This window comes from Coregonus lavaretus, assembly GCF_964263955.1.
Source record: "Coregonus lavaretus genome assembly, contig: HAP1_SCAFFOLD_4088, whole genome shotgun sequence".
Lineage (NCBI taxonomy): Eukaryota > Metazoa > Chordata > Actinopteri > Salmoniformes > Salmonidae > Coregonus > Coregonus lavaretus.
In genome coordinates this window covers 14,861-21,646 of record NW_028164233.1, presented here as the reverse complement: position 1 = coordinate 21,646, position 6,786 = coordinate 14,861, and the positions used below count along the sequence as shown (strand labels likewise).

At 40.0% G+C, this 6,786-nt stretch overlaps 1 pseudogene across 1 annotated transcript; it reads left to right on the top strand.

Annotated features, from left to right (window-relative positions):
• The first annotated feature begins 1,403 nt into the window (after nt 1-1,403).
• On the top strand, nt 1,404-6,382 carry LOC311117294 (NAD(P)(+)--arginine ADP-ribosyltransferase 2-like; annotated as a pseudogene). Its single transcript has 3 exons — nt 1,404-2,027; nt 5,512-6,213; nt 6,377-6,382. The product of its transcript is annotated as an NAD(P)(+)--arginine ADP-ribosyltransferase 2-like (transcript).
• The last annotated feature ends 404 nt before the right edge of the window (nt 6,383-6,786 follow it).

Below are 6,786 nucleotides of genomic sequence, written 5' to 3'. Positions count from 1 at the left end.
CTGTAGCTCGTTGTCTCTGATTGGGAGCCATACTTAAGTAGCCGTTAGGCATTCATTTGGTGTGGTTTCTTGTTCCGTGTTGGTTGTGAATGTAACCAGGGACGTCACGTTTTCGTTTTGTTGTATTGTTCGTTTGATCATCAATTAATAAATATGTTCGCATTCCACGTTGCGCCTTGGTCCTCCTCCTTCGACGATCGTGACAGTGATGTCATTTATACACTGAAGAGCACTGGAATATCTAAGAGCAACATGAACTGCAGATGGGTTTACAATGGAGCAGATCCAAACCCGAGAAGAAGCTTTGATACATTAATCAGAGCATCAGATACAGGCTACATAATGCTCTTTATTGTGTTGATAACTACTAAATATCACTAATCATTCCATCCAGAAACAATGATGCAATTACTACAATGATGAGGAATCTAAACCACTTTCCATATCTTAGTTGTAATGATCCTGTTAAGAAAATCTTGCTTTGCTTGTAAATGTATGTTTTTCTTTCTTGACATTGTCATTGTTTTAAAATATTGAAATAAAGGAGCCTATAAATTTGCCCTGCAGCTTTTGTTGAAAGCAATAAAGAAAAGCATTGAGAATATTTACATCTCATGTCATCTTTATACACTGTAGATCTGTTATTAACCTATAGAGCCAGCTCTCTGACCAAGTATCAGTAGATCTTTTCAGACAGTCTGCAGACAGGAAACCTGAAGTCTTCTACAAAACTATATCGGGCTCCAGTTCTGGTAAATTCACCACTAAGATCATTGTAACTGAATGAAGAAGATGATGGTCACACATCCTCAAAGAGCCACAAACATTTTCAGAAATGTGGTTCTGTTTAAACTAAACACACCTTTTCCTGGACATTTGCCAAATAGCAACCAGTGGTCATCCATAACTTTGTTGCAACCTGAGTGTCCGTAATCATGACTGACCAGTGACCACACAGTGCAGTGGGAGAGTTTGGGGTCATGAAGTGTATGTCTGTTAATGGGACTGTTTATCTCTGTAGAGATACCTTATAAAAGAGGCAGGCAACCCTGGTCCTGGAGTTCCATAGACACATGATGTTTTTGATTTAACCAACCTGGAAGACCAGGTGTGTTGAACTTAGGCAATCACTGAACTGATCATTTAGCTCAGTTGGTCTGGTGTGGAGCCTAGTTGGGGCAACACCCTGCGGCACTCCAGGAACAGGGTTGCTGACCCCTGCCTTATAAGGTGGTGGAGTAATGCAAACCGTTGAGTGTGGAATGTGAGCTTTCTGACACAAGCTCTATTGAATGGCTATTACACCTAAAAACAAGTCAGTGGCCTTGTGGTTAGAGTGGATTTGACCCAGCTACCTTTCGGTTACTGTCCCAACGCTCCTACCCACCAGGCTATCTAACTACATGCACAATGAGGTGAACACAGTCTACCTCCCACGTGAGAAAAATACAAATTCAGACTTCAATAATGCCCTGAACAAAGCAGGACAAAAGGCCAAACCATCTATCCATGAACTGAAAAAATAACATTCCATGCCTATATATGTGTACACAAATGAAAAGCCCAATATCTACCTGGACTTCAACAGACAAGTTAGAGATGGTAGATCTAATTATGGGACAACATCATTCCAGTACCATTCCCTGCACTTCTATCTAACTGAGGCCATTCAAATGCTCAAACGAAGTCAAACAACATGTATGACCACCTACCGTAGAACCAACGTTTATTTTGATCAAAACGTTATTAACAAAATTATCTGTTTCGGCAGCTTCGCCTCGAGCACTCCAGACCTGAAAATAGGCAGAGATTCATTTGGAACGACGTCCTGCTTTGAGATCTCCACATTTTGGAGCTGACATATCATATTACTCTGTATTTACTGGAGAGAGAGAAGTCTTAATTCCTCCCTATGAGGTATTCACATCCAGACGAAGTCACCAGAGAATAACTTGTGGTGTGAAGTCGTCTACACACTAGTGAACACTGGAGTTCAGAGTGACTTGAATTGCAAGTTGCAAAATGGAGCAAAATCAAACATGAGAAGCAGCTTTTCTGCATTCAACCGCACATCAGGAAAAGGCTACATAACGCTCTATATTATGTTGATAATTACTGTATATCACTGATCATTCCCCCACTAATGTACAATTAAGTAATCTGTAAAAACAAAAAGGTCACGTTCCTTCATTCAGTTGTAATGATCCTGTTAAAAACTGTTTAACCCACATTGCTTGCTCAGATTCAGATCAAGGTTATATTTCTTGATATTGTATTGCAATTTGTTGACATTGAATAGAATCGTAATTTGTGATTTGTTGAAATGGAACTTGTATTGAAACCAACAAAGAAAAGCATTAAGCATTACAATGACATCTCATGTCCTCTTGATCCACTATGTGTAAATCTGGTATAAACCTACAGAGGATAATATTCCATCTCATTAAAAGCAACTTCACAACTTCACTTCATTAGCTGAACCAGCCTCTAGCAACTACCTCACCTAGTTAGCTATATGGCTAATGTGATCGACATTGTCATTCCATTTACATGCAGGTAGCAAATACAGAAAAACATATTGTTGACTTTCAAATAAATCATTAGAGGAGTCTCGAGTACCGCAACGGTCTGTGGCATCACAGTGCTGAGGCGCCACTACAGCCTTGGGTTTGATCCGGAGGGGGCTTTCCCTGGCTCATCACACTCTAGCGACTCCTTGTGGCGGGTCGGGCCCTGCAACCTGACTTCGGATGTCAGTCGAATGGTGTTTCCTCCGAGACATTGGTGAGGTTGACTTCCGGGTTAAGCAAGCAGTGTGTTAAGAAGTAAGTGGCTAGGCGGGTCATGTTTCGGGGGATGCATGTCTCGACCTTTGCCTCTCCCGAACCCATTGAAGAGTTGCAGTGATGAGACAAGGTCGTAACTAGCAACTTGGGAGAAAATGGTGAAAAACTATAATTTCAAACAAAACAATAATTAGAAAACAATACATATAGTTTTACAGAGAAGTAACACTTAGTCATGGCTTTGAAATAAACTTGAGGCCAAATAGTAACAAGTAGGCTGGCTAACCAGAGGGAGAAGATGTGGCTGTCAGAGGGAGGGAGGGAGGGAGGGAGGGAGGGAGGGAGAGAGGGAGGGAGGGAGGGAGGGAGGGAGGGAGGGAGAGAGGGAGGGAGGGAGGGAGGGAGGGAGGGAGAGCAGGAGCATGTTTAGTAGTTTCCTGTGTCTTTAAGGTCAGAACTCAGTACAGCTCAATCTATCAACTACAATGAGGAGAGAGTGGTCTCATTCCAGGCCAACTATATTGCAGTCAGGCTGCACACAACAACCAATGGGCATCATATTGCTCTATCATATGATGCGGTTAACTGATATGTTAAACACCTGTCCAGGAGTTGTGAGATCTGGAAGGCGACTTCAATGTAGTCAGCCTGGAATGTGGCCAACCTGATGATTGGGGTTGGATGAGAGATGAGGACAGACTTGGTAATGAAGGAAGCGTTCAGCAGCCATCGTGTTGACTAGCAGAGACAACAGAAGCCATAGGGTGGAAGTGAACTGTCATAACATCTACTGTCTATCCACTGGTTACTTTGACACTAACTGTTGCTTTGTCACTACTATAACTACTTTAACAATTAAGATTTTCTATTTTATTATATTCTATTCAAAATAGGATACTTGATTCTGCCACAAAATAGAAAACTTAATCAAGAAATGGCTGGAACTCAGTGACGTCATTACCAGTCACACAACTTGAGAGACGGTGACCATGACAACTGACTGACCACACGGTGCAGTGGTTGACTTGGGGTCGAAGTGAACGTGAGAAAGACAGAAAGGTGGAAGGTTAAGTTTTTCTCAGCAGCATCACTTTTAGTTGGAAATGGCCCTGTGGTGAACCAAGGTAGAGCTGTGTACATCCTCATGCATGTTTACGTGTGCAGACATGAAGATCTGCATGACTTTGTTCACATATTATCTTGGTGCTTCAGTGTGGGAACATGGTTTGTGGTCATGTCTGCTTGTCATCACTTTTAGTTGGAAATGGCCCTGTGGTGAACCAAGGTAGAGCTGTGTACATCCTTATGCGTGTCTACGTGTGCAGACATGAAGATCTGCATGACTTTGTTCACATATTATCTTGGTGCTTCAGTGTGGGAAGAGGGTTTGTGGTCATGTCTCCTTGTAAAGCCAGATCTCTGACCAGGTATATTAGATCTTAGCAGACAGTCTGCAAAACACAAGTCCTGAAGCTGAACAATAGAGGAATCTGCATACAGTCTACCCACACTCGTCATATCCTCTCTGTCTCTGTCTGGATTTTGCTGCTTCCTGTGGTTGAGGCCTCATCCTGTTCTTCTGTTTCTTCTTCTTCATCTTCCTTGTCTGTGTTACCATTGCTCCGACGAGAGACTGGAGGAGTCACCAGGTTATACTGACTAGGATCATTCACGACACATCTTTAGATATGGTGAACAAGTGTGTAGTCGTAATTATTTTTATTTTTTTTGTGGTGGCAGCATTGGCGTTGACCCTGGGTCCTTACTATGGACTGGTGAGATTATTTTTATTTTATCCATATGCAACTGTCATTATTGTCTGCCCCTAAAGACTAGGGGTTCCCGAATTGTCGGCACAAACTATAGTGGAATATTGTTTACTGCATCGTATAGTTTTCATTCTTAATTCATTATGTGATCTGTAAAGCTTCATAGTTTGATCATCTATATTGACATCAAACATGGGTTTAAATACTTGAAAAATAATTTAAAATACTTTGAGTGTTTTCTTGAGTTTGCCTGAAGTACCAGATGGGACATTTCTATTGGTTTATTGAGACAGGCAGGCTCAAAATGGCTCAGATAAAATATTTGAAGTTATTTTTTGTTTGTTATTTTAAACCCAGGTCTGGTTGATATTATCTTCAAAAGCCCAAGTTCCTGTACTATCTGTTGAGTATATCTGATATGAGAGTATATACATAAAAGGGTGGTTCCATGAATAGAGGGCCTTTTGGGTAATTCAGTGAAAAATAACTATTTATTTCACCTAATTTTAACATTCTGTCGTAAAGAACACATGTTCAACTTAAAGAAAAAACAATGTGTTTTCCCATCTCCAGAGGTTAAAGTAAGGAAAATTACTATAAAAGGTGACAATTAAAGTAACAGGGTGGCCCGTAACATGGTGGACGATTTCATTTGAAATCAGCCATAACTCCGCTTGTGACAGTGGAAATGGAAGCTTGTTGTGAGTGATAGAGAATGGGAATTTAAAAAATATAATCTGTTTAGTTAGTGTGTAGCTGTATTTGATTCAACTGTTAAATTGAGTGTTTTATCTAAATGTACACACAATGTTACAAGGACATAAAAGGCACTTTATTTATGGAACGACCCAAATCTAATACACAAAAGAGTTAGCAGACATTGTTCTCAATGGGAGAAAAAGAGAACTGGTTAGTATTATGAAGTAATGTATTGAAACTAAAATTTACTTTTACAGAAGCCTTTCCCACTGGATATGGCCCCTAACTCTATTGATGATCAATACGTTGGCTGCAGTAACAAGATGCACAATGAGGTGAACACAGTCTACCTCCCACGTGAGAAAAAAATAAATTCAGACTTCAATAATGCCTGGAACGAAGCAGGACAAAAGGCCACACCATCTATCCATAAACTGAAAAAAGAACATTTCATGGCTATAAAAGTGTACACTGATAAAACGAACAATATCTACCGGGACTTCAACATACAAGTTAGAGATGGTAGATCTAATTATGGGACAACATCATTCCAGTACCATTCCCTCCACTTCTATCTAACTGAGGCCATTCAAATGCTCAAACGAAGTCAAACAGCATGTATGACCACCTACCGTAGAACCAAAGATTATTTTGATCAGGAGGTTGTCAACAAAAAGATCCGTTTTGGCACCTTCGCCTCGAGCAGTGTAGATAAGGATATAGGCAGAGATTCATTTGGAGCGACGTCCTGCTTTGAGATCTCCACATGTCTTGGAGCTGACATATCATATTACTCTGTATTTACTGGAGAGAGAGAAGTCTTAATTCCTCCCTATGAGGTATTCACAGTGACCAACATCCAGACGAAGTCACCAGAGAATAACTTGTGGTGTGAAGTCGTCTACACACTAGTGAACACTGGAGTTCAGAGTGACTTGAATTGCAAGTTGCAAAATGGAGCAAAATCAAACATGAGAAGCAGCTTTTCTGCATTCAACCGCGCATCAGGAAAAGGCTACATAACGCTCTATATTATGTTGATAATTACTGTATATCACTGATCATTCCCCCACCAATGTACAATTAAGTAATCTGAAACAAATGTATCTTTCCTTCTTTCAGCTGTAATGATCCTGTTAAATACTTTTTAACCCGCATTGCTTGCTCAGATTAAGATCAAGGTTATTTTTCTTAATATTGTGTAGTAATTTGTTGACATTGAATCGAATTGTAATTTGTGATTTGTTGACATTTGTTAGCATGTACACTCTGTTTGTTTACATTCATCTGTACTGTTGTAAATGTTACCCACATTGTTTGCTTAGATTGTTAACATTTCTTCTGCCAGTGAATTGGCATTTGTTGTCATGTGCATTGCAGCTTTTGTTAAAACCAATAAAGAAAAGCATTTAGTATTATTACATCTCCTGTTCTATTTATCCACAACCTGCACATCTGTTATAAATATATTAATTTCAGCTCACTTTAAGAAAATTAGTTTGTTCTCAGGTATAATTAGAAGTGGCTACAAA